The sequence below is a fragment of the Bos grunniens genome, chromosome 19 (genome assembly GCF_055505025.1).
Source record: "Bos grunniens cultivar Pamir isolate PY7600 chromosome 19, Bosgru_T2T1.0, whole genome shotgun sequence".
NCBI classification, from domain to species: domain Eukaryota; kingdom Metazoa; phylum Chordata; class Mammalia; order Artiodactyla; family Bovidae; genus Bos; species Bos grunniens.
The window spans coordinates 44,547,695-44,563,353 of NC_141183.1; the positions used below are offsets into that span (position 1 = coordinate 44,547,695).

A 15,659-nucleotide genomic window follows, 5' to 3' on the forward strand; every position below is an offset into this window, starting at 1 on the left:
GGCTGGCTTCCTCTCAAGCCCCAGAGGCGGAATCCTGATTGTTCAGAATCTAAGCAAATCATAGTTGTCTGTTCCCTTTGCCTGCCATTGACAGCCAAGGGCATATGAAGCCATTCCAGGCATGAAGATGTGAGAGGAAGCCTGCTGAGGACTTTGGGGAAGTTCTTTGCTCCTGAAGAGAGGTGTATGGCAAGAATTAGCCTTTTTCTAACTCTAGTTATGGTGACTTAGCAGCAGCAGCAGCAGTCATGATGTCTGTAGTGTGAAGCATGGAGCTGCAGCAGCCCTATCAGGACCATAAGGGGAGCTGACCTATTACATTGACGGGGGAGAGGCCAGTACATTGAGGATGAGTGGCAAGAGCTGAGGCCCTTGATGACCCAATTTTGCTGTTAAGTTCACCAATTCTGACACCACCTGACCTCCAAAATCCTTCTTCTGTGAATATACTTTTTGTTATTGTTTAAGCCATTTTGAGTTGAGCTCTTAGTGACTTACAGCAGAAAGCTTCTTGACCAACACACCAGACTCTGACGCTGCAATGCACACCTAGGCCAGCAGGTCGAATTCAGAAATGGGCGCAGGGGCTCAATTCACGACCAGCTGGCGGTTCGCCTGGAACTTCTGGAAAACTCTGATTGGCTGCCTGCAAGCTTACAGAGGGTCAAGGGTCCGGGGGCAATGGGATGTGTTTTGGCACTTAGGACTGAAGAGGAGTACCTGTTTTACACCAAGAGTTAAGCTTTGACATCACTGATTTAGTTACTCATTACAAGTCTGTAGCCGCTAGGCAAGCTGGAAGGACAAACAGGAGTGTGGAACAAATACCGTGTGTCCGTGTGTCATCTGAGTTCCCTCCCTCCCACCCTCACCAACCCCCTTTTTGGTGCCATAACCACCCTCTCTTCAGTTACAGTCCCTCTCCCTGGCTTTTTGACAGGAAGTAGAATGATGCTCCTTCTAAAGGTTTGTGTGTGGGCTGGATCCAGTCCCGTGCATGCCTTCAGAACTAAGGAATAAGGCTGAACTCTTAGACAGCCCCATCCTGCCTTGGGGGTGAACTCTCTTCCCTAGCCCTGTCCTTTTGCTCAACACATCCACTCTGAACCTAAAGGTGTGCTGGAATTCCTTTATAGGAATTTATGGATTCACCTCCCAAAGCCATTCATTCTAAAGGCATGGGAGGAGGTCACTCTGCTCTGTTATGCCTCTATGATCTTGCACATACTATTAACTCTTCTTCTATGACCTGACAGGCTCATACTTATTCTTCAAGATCAACTTAAACATCGTCTCCTCCACGAAGCTACCATAATTCCCAATCTCCCTTCTCATCAGTACCCCTTGTTTTTGTTTTGTTTTGTTTTGTTTTGGTAATTTTTGGCTGCTCTGGGTCTTCGGTGCGGTGCAAGGTCTTCTCATTGTGGTAGCTTCTTTTGTTGCAGGGCCACCTCCAATAAAGTAGTAATTCATGCTGCAATATAGGTGAACCTTGAAGACATCATAAAACTGCATATTACAGGATTCCATTTATATGAAATGTTCAGAATAGACAAATTCATGAAGACAGGAAGCAGATTAGCGGTTGCCTAGGAGAAGGCAATGGCACCCCACTCCAGTACTCTTGCCTGAAAAATCCCATGGACGGAGGAGCCTGGTGGGCTGCAGTCCATGGGGTCGCTAAGAGTCGGGCACGAATGAGCGACTGCACTTTCACTTTTCACTTTCATACATTGGAGAAGGAAATGGCAACCCACTCCAGTGTTCTTGCCTGGAGAATCCCAGGGACAGGGAAGCCTGGTGGGCTGCCGTCTGTGGGGTCGCACAGAGTCGGACACGACTGAAGCGACTTAGCAGCAGCAGGACTACAGGAAGTAGATGCCTAGGAAGAGGAGGTAGTGACTGCTGATGGGCATGGTGTTTCTTTTTAGGATGATGACAGTAATCTAAAACTATGGCATTAGTTGCACAATTCTTTTTCTTGGCCATGTTTTGCAGTTTGTGGGATCTTAATTCCCTGAGCAGGAGTTGAGCCCAGGTCCTTGGCAGTGAAAACATGAAGTCCTAACCACTGGGCCACCAGGGAATTCCCTACAATTCTTGAATATAGTAAAAACCATTGAGCTGCACACTGTAAATAGGTGAATTGCATGGTATATTAATTATATGTCAGTAAAGCTGTTTTGGAGAAGGCAGTGGCACCCCCCTCCAGTACTCTTGCCTGGTAAGTCCCATGGACGGAGGAGCCTGGTAGGCTGCAGTCCATGGAGTCGCTAAAAGTCAGACACGACTGGGCGACTTCACTTTCACTTTTCACTTTCATGCATTGGAGAAGGAAATGGCAACCCACTCCAGTGTTTTTGCCTGGAGAATCCCAGGGACGGCGAAGCCTGTTGGACTGTCATCTATGGGGTCACGCAGAGTCTGACACGACTGAAGTGACTTAGCAGCTTAGCAAAGCTGTTTTATTTATTAGATAGGTAGACAAACCCCAAACAGAGGCAGCAGAGAGCCTTCCCTCTGCTTCCATGGCAGGGATTTCTCTCCTGTTTGCCTTTAATCTGTTTATCTCCCTGTTGACTGGAATCCACCCAGCCAGCAAACTCATGTTTGCTCTGTGGTAACATCCCTTGGGTGTGCCAGGCCTGGGGCCTGACTTTTCTCTGCAGTCCTTGCCAACTAGGTCAGTGTCAGGGAAGGCAAACAGCCCAGGCTGGCCCTGTGGAGAATGTGTGACAACACGAGGGCGTGGGAAGCAGTCTGAGAGCCCCTGCACAGAACAGGTTCCCCTGGAGAGCATGCTGGAGTCCTTGCTTCTGGTCGAAGCTGCCTGTTGCTGAGCCAGGAGGCGAAGCCAGATACCAGTGTGGGACTAAAAACAGGAAAGCCCTTCCCCAGGGCAGGGACAGATTCTGGAGAGGCATTATGGTGAAAAGGAAGGGAACAAACATGACCCAGCACGGCCTGCTGAAGACTCTGTGCTATTTGCTTTACCTAAGCCATGTCCGACCCTTGAGACCCCATGAACTGTGGCCTGCCAGGCTCTTCTGTCCATAGGATTCTCCTGGCAAGAGTACTGGAGTGGGTTGCCATTTCCTTCTCCAGGGGATCTTCACAAGCCAGGAATTGAACCTGGTCTCAGGTTCCCGCGCTGCAGACAGATTCTTTTACCAACTGTGCTATGAGGGAAGCCCCATTTGCTTTACCTACTGATCTCTAATTCTTCCAATGACCTTGTGAGGGGTGAAGGAGAGACTTTTTTTTATTCCTGTTTTACAAACGATGGGACTCAAGTTCAGAGAGGTTAGGTAACTTGTCTAAAGTTGTATGACTAGAAGTATGTGAGCCAGATTCCACTCTTAAGAAAAAGAAAATTCCAACCAGTTATACACCCCACAATAGTGGACTGGTTTAATTAATTATGCTTCATTCATACAGTGGGACACTATGCTGCTGCTGCTGCTGCTGTCGCTTCAGTCGTATCCGACTCTGTGCGACCCCATAGACGGCAGCCCACCAGCCTCCCCTGTCCCTGGGATTCTCCAGGCAAGAACACTGGAGTGGGTTGCCATTTCCTCCTCCAATACATGAAAGTGAAAAGTGAAAGTAAAGTTGCTCAGTCGTGTCCGACTCTTAGCGACCCCATGGACTGCAGCCTACCAGGCTCCTCCATCCATGGGATTTTCCAGGCAAGAGTACTGGAGTAGGTTGCCATTGCCTTCTCCAGTGGGACACTATAGAGAAGCTAAAAAGAAGTAAGCATGCATTCAATACTCATACGGAATGATCATCATGATGTATTTATCTTCATTTATTTATTTGGCTGCACTGGGTCTCAGTTGCAGCCCTCAGGATCTTTTGCTGCAGTGCCTAGCCCAGGTGGCATTAGTGATAAAGAACCTGCCTGCCAATGCAGCTGCTGCTGCTGCTGTCGCTAAGTTGCTTCAGTCGTGTCTGACATTGTGCGACCCCATAGACGGCAGCCCACCAGGCTCCTCTGTCCACAGGATTCTCCAGGCAAGAATACTGGTGTGGGTTGCCATTTCCTTCTCCAATGCACATATGCATTCTAAGTCTCTTCAGTAGTGTCCGACTCTGTGCAACCCTGTGGACAGCAGCCCACCAGGCTCCTCTGTACACAGGATTCTCTAGGCAAAAATACTAGATTGGGTTGCCATTTCCTTCTCCACTGCCAATGCAGAAGACATGAGAGACACAGGTTCGATCCCTGGGTCTGGAAGATCCCCTGGAGGAGGGCACGGCAACCCACGCCAGTGTTCTTGCCTTGAGACTCTCATGGACAGAGGAGCCCCGCAGGCAGGCTACAGTCGATAGGGTCACAAAGAGTTGGACACGACAGAAGCAACTTCACACACACACAAACACACATACACACACACGGCCTCTCTACTTGTGGTACGCAGGCTTAGTTTCTCTGAAGTATGTGGGATCTTAATTTCCTGAAGTGAAGTGAAGTTGCTTAGTCGTGTCCGACTCTTTGCGACCCCGTGGACTGTAGCCTACCAGGCTCCTCAATCCATGGAATTCTCCAAGCAAGAATACTGGAGTGGGTTGCCATTTCCTTCTCCAGGGGATCTTCCCAACCCAGGGATCGAACCTGGGTCTCCCACATTACAGGCAGACGCTTTACCGTCTGAGCCACCAGGGAAGCCTTAATTCCCTGACCCAGGATCAAATCCACATCCCCTGCATTGCAAGGCAGATTCTTAACCACTGGACCACCAGGGAAGCCCCATAAGGCTTTTGTTTTTTGTTTCTATTCTTCTAGAAATGTTTTAGTTGTGTCTCTGTAAGAAGATAAAATCTCTTGTAATCCATCAATTCTACTTAATTGGATGTATATCAATTTTCCTAAAACACGGTACAGCCTCAACAAAACACACCTGTGGGCAGGATTCAATCCACCTGCAGTGTCAACCAGGATGCTGCCAGTATGGGCTCCAACTGGGGAAACCCTGAGGGGGAGCAGTAAGGTCCTGAAAAGAACAACAATTGAACATTAAGTTCAAATGCGTTTACATGGCAACTGCAATCTAATTAGGTTTGTCTGGCGTCTGGTATTGACCTGGAGTGTTAGGTTTTTTGGTGTCTTGTCTAATTAGACAGATATTTAACCGAGCATGTAAATGTGCTTTTTTTTTTTTCCAACCATAAAGACTGTTTCTTGATTGGGAAAATATCTGGTAAGTATAGTAATATGATTTCTGTGTATGTAAGCAATTTCCTCTATACTAAGCCCAGGAAGATGAAAATACCCAGGAACACTGTACCATTCACAGGGCATACTGATTGGATGTTAAGCTTCTTTTAGCATCATAGTAATTTGATCTCCAGCAAAGGCTTAAAAAGAGTTTTCAATGAAATGAGTGGGGACTTCCTTGGCAATCGAGTGGTTAAGACTCTGCATTTCCAACATAGGGGGCACAGGTTCCATCCCTGGTTGGGGAATTAAGATCCCACAAATGCAATGGGCCCACAGGTGGGAGACCAAGTGCTTGAAATGTTTCAAAGGTTACTTTTTATATTTCTTTCCATAGTCAGTAGAATGGATCTTCCCAAAGGCAACTGTTTCTAAAAGAAAATGTCAATAAAGGATACAAAATAATACACATAAATTACCAACTGAGCTGTGTAAATATTTTATTTAGCTGTTTCACACAAGCAAAACATCCTAGGAAGCAGGGCTTTCTGGTGCTGGCCTGTCATTTTATAGAGGTTCCTTGGCAGCCCATGGTCCAGTTAAAGATGTCAGGTCCAGGGGCCCTGAGCAGGCTTGAATGAGCAGATGAAGGGGAGATGGGGAGCAAGGGCATACTTGGGGAGATCCATCCTGGCGGTAAAACCAGGAATGGGGCTCAGAACTAGGAAATGGAGTTGCCCAGGAGGAGGCAGGAAAATAAATACATTTGCGGTGTAACCAGGATCCCTCTTACTGCTCAGGAACAGGAAGCATCCTGGGGAATGGAAAAGTCCATGAAACCAAGACACCCACACCAGGGACTTTTGGGGTTTAAGAAAGACCTCGGCCATTTCCACTTTTGGACAGCTCTTCTACTACATTCAAAAATGAAGAAGTGCCAAAATAGAAAGCATCAGGCAGAAATGCTTTAAGCTACCCACACCCTAAAACCTGATTTTTTAATTTTTATTTTTAATTTTTTTTTCATTTTTTTGCCATGCCTCACAGCATGAGGGATTTTAGTTCCCTGACCAGGGATGGAACCCATGCCCCATTCGGTAGAAGCACAGAGAATTAACCACTGGACGACCAGAGAAGTCCCTAAAACCTGATTTATTGTGTTCAAAGAAATGAGTTTGTTTCCTGGTACTATAAGAAGTCTGGAGATGATGCTGGTATTGGTTTCACTGGGCCCCAGGCAATTTCTATCTTTCTAATTCACCATCTTTAAGAAGCTAGCTTTGGGACCTATGTACCACCTCCTACCCGCAGGATGGTCACTACAGTTTTAAGCATCATGGCCTCATTCAAGGCAGGGATGAGGGTGAATAGGGGTAGCACCAGCAGCTTTGGTTCCATTTAAGGAAACAAAAGTTTTCCCAGAAACCTTCAGAATTCTTCAGCTTCTGCTTTATTGGCTGGAACAATGTCATGTAGCACTCTTAGCTTCAAGAAAGTCTGGAAAAGAGAGCATTTCCCCACCCAGACGATACGGTGGAAGAGGCCAAGGAGACGGGAGTTGGGAATTGGTCTTAGATTAGTCAGCCTGCAGGGTCTGGTGCCTTGGCTTACAAAAATTGCAGGCTATTTTTAATGTTGCCCTTTACCAAATTATTTTAATGTTCTATACTGGTACGACAGAGGATGAGATGGTTGGATGGCATCATTGATTCAGTGGACATGAGTTTGGGCAAACTCTGGGAGATAGTGAAGGACAGGGAAGTCTGGCGTGCTGCAGTCCATGAGGTCGCAGAGAGTTGGACATGAATGAGCAACTGCACAACAATATTGGTACCGACAATATTGGTACAGATATACGGAAAAAATGAGCTATAATGGTGCTACTCGGAAGGCAATTAGAAATTTATATTTTGAAAATTGAAGTGCTTTGCTGGCAGTGTGGCCCAGCAATGAGAAACAAATTTAAAGACTCCTTTTAATACTATCAGTGAATTTTTGTGACTCTGCGTAAGTTGAATTTCAGAGAATTGACCAAGTGTGAAGCTGAGGTGTCTTGATCTAGTGATGTAGACGTAGAAGGCACATATAACGCGTAGATGTAGAACTAGGTAGTGACCAACTTTGAAATAGCATCTCCAGAATTAGACACCCCTCCCCCCAGCCGCCTGGCTAGAAGACGTGCTGACAGCCCCGAGCCTCGCTGCTGCTGCGCTGGCTGCTTTACAGTTGTACTTGCAGCTGGCCAGCCGGCCGGAAGGAAAGCAGGAGGCGGGGCTTAGGCAGCCCTCCGCAGCCTGCCAACCCACCTCCTCCTCCCACGAGAGGTTTGCGAGAAGGGGGAAGAAGCCAGGAGGGTGTGAGAAGTGGAAAGGAGTCTTTCCGGATCCCAACCCCCGCCCCGGCCCAGCTTATCAAGATTGTACCATTTCCTTTTCTTCCTCCAGGGCGATTCTTTTCTCCATATTACAAGAGGTATGTCAACTACAGTCCAGTGCCTGCCTGCCTGGCGTTCAAGGAGAGTGAGTGCTTAACATGCGTTAGCCTCTTCTGCCTCCTTCCCTCTCAAATGATCTCTCAACCCAGGTAGTGAGAAATGAATCTTCCCTTCCTCCCGGGAACATATTCTGATTTCATTTCTCCTTGGGATTGCTCAATTTCTCTTCCCGTGTTTGCGGTTTCCCCAAGCATGTGATCTGCGTTTGGCAACTCCTGTCCTGGGGCAGTATGGACGGTGGAGTTACGCCTCTCACATCACATTTCTGTACCACAAAGTCAAATTGCACTTTCAGCTAGACCCACATGTCCCCTGGCCCTGCTGAGGGCTCTCCTCTCCCCAGCCCCAGTTCCAGGAACTGTCCCATCTTCCTTGTGTTCCAGCTCTAATAGCTGAAGGACATTTCTCCCTCCCCACTCTCTCCTTTTTTCGGTCACCCACAGGACTCTTTAGACTGTAGCCCATCAGGCTCCTCTGTTCATGAAAATCGTCAGGCAAGAATACTGAAGTGGGTTGCCATTTCCTTCTCCGGGGAATCTTCCTGACCCAGGGATAGAACCTTTGTCTCCTGCATTGTATGTTTGGAGGACTCTCCACTGCATGGTTTTATTAAAAGGAATCACCTACCTCCCACTAGAGAAACTAGAAATGCTAGATTTTCTCTTTTTTCAGCCTCCCCTTTGCAACATGATCCTGGGCATGTGGCTCAGGCTCGCCAATCAGAGGGGCCTGTGCCAGGCTTTGATGGGGAGCTGGCATGGCCTGGATGAGCAGGGACCCCAGAGAATGCCCACTCTCAGTGGGGGAGAGCATAGCAGATCTGGATTCCTGTCACAGTGGGGGCATGGCACGCACACGGAATTTCCATTTGCGGTGACGTTGCTGACTGTAGCTTTGAGCCTAGTTCTCAAGCATTGGATGGTTCTGTGAATGGTCCACTAACATTTTGAGACATTTTCTGCTTAATTTAGTCATTCCATGTCAATGGATTCCAGCTAGGAACCTTGACAGTTAGTTACCTAGTAGTTGAGTCCCTGACCTAACCTTCCAAGCCTGACTGTCTCATCAGTTCCCACCTGAAGTAAGAGAAAGGACCCAGAATGCATCTCAGGGAAGGATATTAATCTACTCATGTTGTTCTTTTGTGTCAGGGGAGGCCATGCTATGGAAAGTGTACTTAACCCAGTCAGAACCACCCGCTCTAGTTTTCATTTTGTCTAAACTAACCTGGTGACCTTAGGCAAGTCACTTTCCCTCCATGGGTTTCCTCATTTGTCAGATGGTTTAAATGGAGATGCTGATCAACAGATGTCACATTTCTACGTGGTTCCTGTTCTTGGAGCTTGAGTTTCATCACAGTGCTTCCGTTTAATGGAGTATTTTTGTTTTTCCTGTAATGACTTGTAACTATAGTTCAAGCAAGAAAGCATGATGCATGGTTAATTTTATTGTCCTGTGCCACCCTGGTTTCCAACTCCAGACTCAGCTCTATCCCAGCCTTAAAAGCTCAAGAGCTGGAACTCTACAAAACAAAAATTAAAATATGTGTGTTCAAGCTGTTAGTTAGAATGAAGTGTGCCTTCATTCTACTTCTGGGTGGCATCCTGTTTACTTATGTATAGTGATGGCTTATGAAGTCAGCCCAGGCATGGACTTGAATCCTGGCTCTGAGTGGCCTTGAGTGAGGACCATACAGGTTCCCACATACTGCTCCACGGTACCAACTAACAGGTTGGCACTGACTTACCCTCCTGAGAAGGCTGTGAATTTCTCAGGTGCAGGAACTGTGTCTTATGTGGATTTCATGTCCCTGCTTTACCCCTCTCACTTTGACTTCTATATACCTATGTATATGTAGAACATTCCTGGAAGACCACCCAAGAAACTGACAGCTGTGGGGGCAGGGAAGATCGGGACTATGGAAGTGGGGGACTTACTCTTCACTGTGCAATCTTGAATATTTGACCATGAACATAATGTAACTATTTTTAAACTGCTTAATAGGGAAATAAGAAAACTCACATCTCCATTTTTATTTCATTTTCTGGCAGTAAAAAAATGTATTTGTTCAAACCCTGCCTTGAAGGAGGTGGACATTCTGATTTCTCTGTCTAGCTAGGGATGGTTGCTTACCTCTCTTCAACCTGGAAGGCCTCCCAGAGGTGGTGCCTTCTGGGGACAGATTAGGAGTTAGTCAGTTGAGGGAATGTATTCCAAGCAGGGGGACCACCATGAAGGTGTGAGGGTGAGGGTCTTGTGAGAAAATACAAGAAAGGTGGACTTGGTGGCGATCAGCCCGAAGGGATGGGATAGGTCATTTAGGGCTCCCAAAACGTCCTAGAAATTTGAATCCCTGGACTTTATCCCAGACACAGTGGGAAGCTGCTGAAAAGATTTCAGGTTGGTAAGTGATACTGTACAAAGCAGCAACTCTCATGTTATGAGCAGCTCCCATGGCTTGTCAGTTAGACAGCTGGGTTCTCGATCATGGGACCCTCTCCAGACCACCAGTTTATACTACTGTTAACCCGATAATTACTGAAATTGTAAATTATTTTTAAATTATTTATATTATTTATTTTTGTTTTTGGTTGCGTTGGGTCTTCGTTGGTGCACACGGGCTTTCTCTAGTTGTGAAGAGCGGGGGCTACTCTCCAGTTGCGGTGCTCGGGCTTCCCTGTGTGGTGGCTTCCCTTCTTGCAGAGCATGGGCTCTAGGCACGTGGACTTCAGTAGCTGTGGCACAGGGGCTTATTAGTTGCAGCTGGAGGCCCCTAGAGCATGTAGGTTTCAGTAGTTGCGGCACACAGGCTCAGCTGTGTGCTTGCTATCTTGTATCTCCCCAGGCCAGGGATCAAACCTGTGTGCCCTGCTATTGGCAGGCAGATTCTTATCCACTACACCACCAGGGAAACCCCTTTACTACTTTTTGTCCAAGAGTCAGGTCAGTGCTGGGACTTCCTGGTGTTCTAGTAGTTAAGAATCTACCTTCCAATGCAAGGGACACGGGTTCAATCTCTGGTCAGGGAACTAAGGTCCCACAGGCCACAGGGCAAGTAAGGCTATGTGTCACAACTAGAGAAGCCTGTGCATAGCAACGAAGAACTTCCACACTGCAAGGACCCGGCACTGCCAAAAAAAACAAAGGTCAGGGCTACTATCCTAGATGATATTTGCAGTGATGTTCATTAGGGATTTCATGGAATCAGGTTTTTAGTGACGGGGAAATGTAGGAATTCAGTTCAGTTACAAACCCAGGTATTTTTGAAGAGCACTTGGGCTTCTGCAGACATGTTTAACTTAAAAATCTTTTTTTGATCTGAATGCCTTGAAATAGAAGACACCTAGGTAATTGTGGAAGCTCAGAATTCCTAAGAAATTGTCAGAAGAGTTCAGTTTTTTTCTGCAAAGGACCTCTGAGCACTGAGCCTGTGGCAGTATGAAACCTGACAAGCAGAGGTCCCTGCCCTCCGTGAGGTCAGTCTAGAAACATGCAAGAGGATGTGAGATTAATGTGATAATTTTAAACAGGAAGTTCTACCGTCAAACCCTGATATTAAAGTGAGAGCAGAGAAGAAAACATTTGTATATCTTCAAGTTTAAGCTAAGATTTTTTTTATGTATATATTATGGATTTTACCTCTTTTCTCAGGGCTAAATCGGTGATGGCCAACCTTTCATGAGGTATAAGTTGACTATCATTTTCCCAGCTTTAGCTGCAACACCATAACTATGGCCCTTATTTTCATTTGAGGGCTGCAGGGTGAAAAGTACAGTGAAAGTGAAAGTTGCTCAGTTCTGTCCGACTCTTTGAGACCCCATCGACTACGCAGTCCATGGAATTCTCCAGGCCAGGATACTGGAGTGGGTAGCCTTTCCCTTCTCCAGGGGATCTTTCCAACCCAGGGATTGAACCCAGGTCTCCCGCATTGCAGGCAGATTCTTTACCAGCTGAGCCACCAGCCACGGATGCAGGGTAGCTTAATGAATACTTACTTTGCATTAAGTTTAATAAAAGTTGAGATAAAATACATCTAAAGCAAAAAGAAAAATGCAAAGAGTAATTTACAATTCAAACCAGAACTCTTTTGGATTTCCCTGGTGGTCCAGTGGTTGAGAGTCCACCTGCACAGGACACGAGTTCGATCCCTGGTCCAGGAAGATCCCACATGTCATGGAGCAGCTGAGCTTGTGAGCTGCAACTGCTGAGCCCATATGCCCTAAAACCTGTGCTCAGCAAAGAGAGAGAAGCCCCTGCTTGCCACTAGAGAAAGCTCATGCATAGCAACAATAACCAAGCACAGTCAAAAATAAATAAATTATTTTTTAAAAAGAAAGCAGAACACTTTCGAGAGTGAAAGGGGTGAAATTTTAAAATCTCACCTTGAAATCAGGTATGAACTGGGGCTGTCCTAGGGAAAGCAGGCACCTTCACTCTGTATCTCATAGGGAACTCATTCTGTTACCAGATTGGCTGACTGGACTCTCGTCAGGGTCGTGGCTTGGACCAAGACCTCTCGTCTCCGCCAGGGAGGTTCTCCTTCCAGTTGGATTCTCGCAGCCAATAACAAAACCCATGCTGAGACTGAAACAACACAGACTTTATTCAATGGCCAAAGAATGGAGAAGAGGGAGCCTGGTTTGCAAATCAAAACTTCACAACCCCACTTGGGCAGAGATACCCATTATATAAGAGGGTAGAAATAAAAGGGAGCGTACTGGAAAGTGTGAGAGGATTATTCACAACTTATCCAGAATAACGGATGGTTCAGACCCGGAACTGATGCAACACTCCTTTCTTTCCCATCTTTGTTTAGGCTTTTCTAGTTGTTGTCATGGCAATTGGCAGGTGTGTCATTTAGCTAGTTACAAGAAGCTTATAATGAGGCTCAAGATCTACTGGAAGTCAAATCTTCCACCATCTTGGACCTAGATCAGGGGTTCCCAAGCCCCAAGCCATGGACTGGTACTTGTCCATGGCCTGTTAGAAACTGGGCCACACAGCAGGAGGTGACTGGCAGCCAGAACCGAAACCATTCCCCCCCAACCCCTGTCTGTGGAAAAATTGTCTTCCATGAAACCAGTCCCTGGTGCTAAAAAGGTTGGGGACCTCTGGCCTAGATGGTTATAACTGGTTCTTATCTTTTTCTCTTTGCAACTTCCTCTTGAAACTTAGATAAGAGCAGTTGGTTTTCATTTGCACACAGGCATAGAATTCTGGGGCACCAGCCTTGATAACAATTCTACTTAGAAGAAAAGAAAAGCCAGCTAGCTATAAATTTATTCCCAATTAAAGGTTTTGTTGTTGTTCAGTCACTCAGTTGTGTCCAACTCTTTGTGACCCCATGGACTGCAGCACACCAGGCTTCTCCGTCCTTCACCATCTCCCAGAGTTTGCACAAACTCATGTCCATTGAGTCAGTGATGCCATCCAACCGTCTCATCCTCTGTCATCCCTTTCTTCTCCTGCCTTCAATCTTTCAGTTTATTCATAAATGAGAGTTGACTATGTCCTACCCGCGTAAACAGTCTGGAAGTAGGATGTTGCTGGTGGCCTTGTGACCCCAGCATACGAGCATGGAAGGCTCCCACTCCCTAGGCCTTTCCCTCCAAGTGCTGAGATGACAGGTCCAGCCCTTGCAGCCACACAGGAAGAAGAAAAGATGCAGCTCTGGGATCGGGAAAGCTGAGGTTTTCCAGAAATCCTCAGTGGGCTTCTACTTATTCAACCCTGGCCAGATACTCAGCCGTAGAAAGGAACAAAACTGATTTGCAGAGACGTGGTTGGGGTCACAAAGTGTTGGACACGACTGAAGTGACTAAGCACGCACGGATGGATCTAGAGACTGTCATACAGAAAGAGAAAAACAAATAGCGTATAATATCACTTATATAGGGAATCTAGAAAAAAAATGATACAGTTGAACTTATTTGCAAAGCAGAAATAGGAATACAGACATAGAGAATGAACAAACATATGGATACCAAGGCGGGGATGGAGGGGTGGGATGAATTTGGAGATTGGGATTGACATATACACACCACTGATTCTGTGTATGAAATAGGTAACTCATGAGAATCTGCTGTATAGCATGGGGAACTGTACTCAGTGCTCTGTGGTTACCTAAGTGAGAAGGAAATCCAGAAAAGAGGGGATATATGTATAGGTGTAGCTGATTCACTTTGCTGCATGGCAGAAATTAACACAACATTGTAAAGAAACTACTCCAATAAAAACTTAAAAAAAAAAACCCAAAACATTGGCCAGAACTGTCTCATAGTTTCCAGGCACAAAGGAAGTGAGACTGCCTGTTTACAATGGAGGAGTAAACCAAGGAAAGAGAGGCTTGGGAAGGCTTTGGGTCCAACCTATAGAGCATCTACCGCAGGCTCCAAGTAGGAAACACACACAGGGCCACGGAAACAGAAGAGAACACACCTAATTCTTCAAGGGTGATGGCGGTGATGAAAATGGCTCCCCAGAATGGAAGATCAGGCTCAGGTGACTTGAAGGATGGAGAGCTCCCCAGACAGACACAAAGAGTGAAGAAGGGCACTGTAGGCACAGTAACCACAGGAAGTGTAGGGTCAACCTCAGGAAATTAAGCCCAACAGGTAGGAAGGTGCTAATGAGCTTAATTTTCATTTGCTAGGAAATCATCTGGGGGCTTCTAAGTAGACTTTAGGGCATCCCCAGATCTACCTAATCAGAACCTTCCAGAGGTGCCTGGCAGGTTTGGGAAAGTTGGCTTCAGTCTTGACCAGGGATTCTCAAAAAAGGTGCTGCTTAAAGCTGCATTTCTAATTTCTATGCAGAAAACATCATGCAAATGATGGGCTGGATGAATCACAAGCCGGAATCAAGATTGCCAGGAGAAATATCAACAACCTCAGATATGCAGATGATACCACCTTAAAGGTAGAAAGCGAAGAGGAGCTAACCTCTTGATGACGGTGAAAGAGAAGAGTGAAAATCTGGTTTAAAACTCAACATTCAAAAAACAAAGATCATAGCATCCGATCCCATCACTTCATGGTAAATAGATGGGGGAAAAAATGGAAACAGTGACAGACTTTATTTTCTTGGGCTCCAAAATCATTGCAGATGGTGACTGCAGCCATGAAATTAAAAGACACTTGCTCCTTGGAAGAAAAGCTATGACATACCTAAACAACATATTAAAAAGCAGAGCCATCACTTTGCTGACAAAGCTCCCTATAGTCAAATCTATGGTTTTTCCAGTGGTCATATACAGATGTGAGAGTTGGACCATAAAGAAGGTTGAGTGCCAAAAAATTGATGTTTTTGAACTGTGGTGCTGGAGAAGATTCTCTAGAGTCCTTTGGACAGCAAGGAGATCAAACCAGCCAATCCTAAAGGAAATCAACCCTGAATATTCATTGGAAGGACTGATGCTGAAGTTGAAGCTCCAATACTTTGGCCACCTGATGCAAAGAGCCAACTCATTGGAAAAGACCCTGATGCTAGGAAAGATTGAGGCCATGAGGAGAAGAGGGCAACAGATGATGAGATGGTTGGATGACATCATTGACTCAATGAACACGAGTTTGTGAGAACTCTGGAGGATGGTGAAGGACAGGAAGTCTGGTGGGCTACAGTCCATTGGGGTTGCAAAGAGTCAGGCACGACTTAGTGATTGAACTGAGCTGAAAGCTGCCCACAGGGTCCGTACCCGTGCCCCCTCACCCAGCCTCCAGGACCAGGCATCAGAGTGGCAGTCCATCTGGTGAGGAAGCTGCTTATTGAGGGGATGGTCCCTGGGTCACTGCTCTCCTGTCAGTTTGATGGGACCAGGAATGAAGGTGGATCAGTTCCGCAGGTGGGATGAATACAAAGCCTGGAAAACAGCAACAGAGAGTTATCCAAGTTCTTTCTGAAAGTGGCTGAGGCTGCACCTTCTCAGCATTTTGACCATTCCTGAACAATTCCCAGCCAGGGCCCCACCTTCCCAGGGAACCAGAAGGAACCAGGAGAAAGATGAGT

General features: G+C 46.4%; 1 long non-coding RNA gene and 1 other non-coding gene across 5 annotated transcripts in view; one reads left to right on the top strand and one right to left on the bottom strand.

Moving 5' to 3' along the window:
• Nucleotides 1-4,597: 4,597 nt before the first annotated feature.
• On the bottom strand, nt 4,598-4,669 carry TRNAY-GUA (transfer RNA tyrosine (anticodon GUA)). The gene has a single exon. It is a non-coding gene; the product is annotated as a tRNA-Tyr (tRNA).
• Nucleotides 4,670-7,450: 2,781 nt separating this feature from the next.
• LOC147352489 (uncharacterized) overlaps nt 7,451-15,659 on the top strand; it is a 49,330-nt gene continuing 41,121 nt past the window's right edge. For 2 of the 4 annotated variants that reach the window (XR_015148215.1, XR_015148214.1), the window contains exon 1: nt 7,451-7,633. This is a non-coding gene — a long non-coding RNA (uncharacterized LOC147352489). Of the gene's footprint in view, nt 7,681-15,659 lie in introns of all 4 variants that reach the window. The other 2 variants (XR_015148216.1, XR_015148217.1) reach the window with 2 other exon arrangements.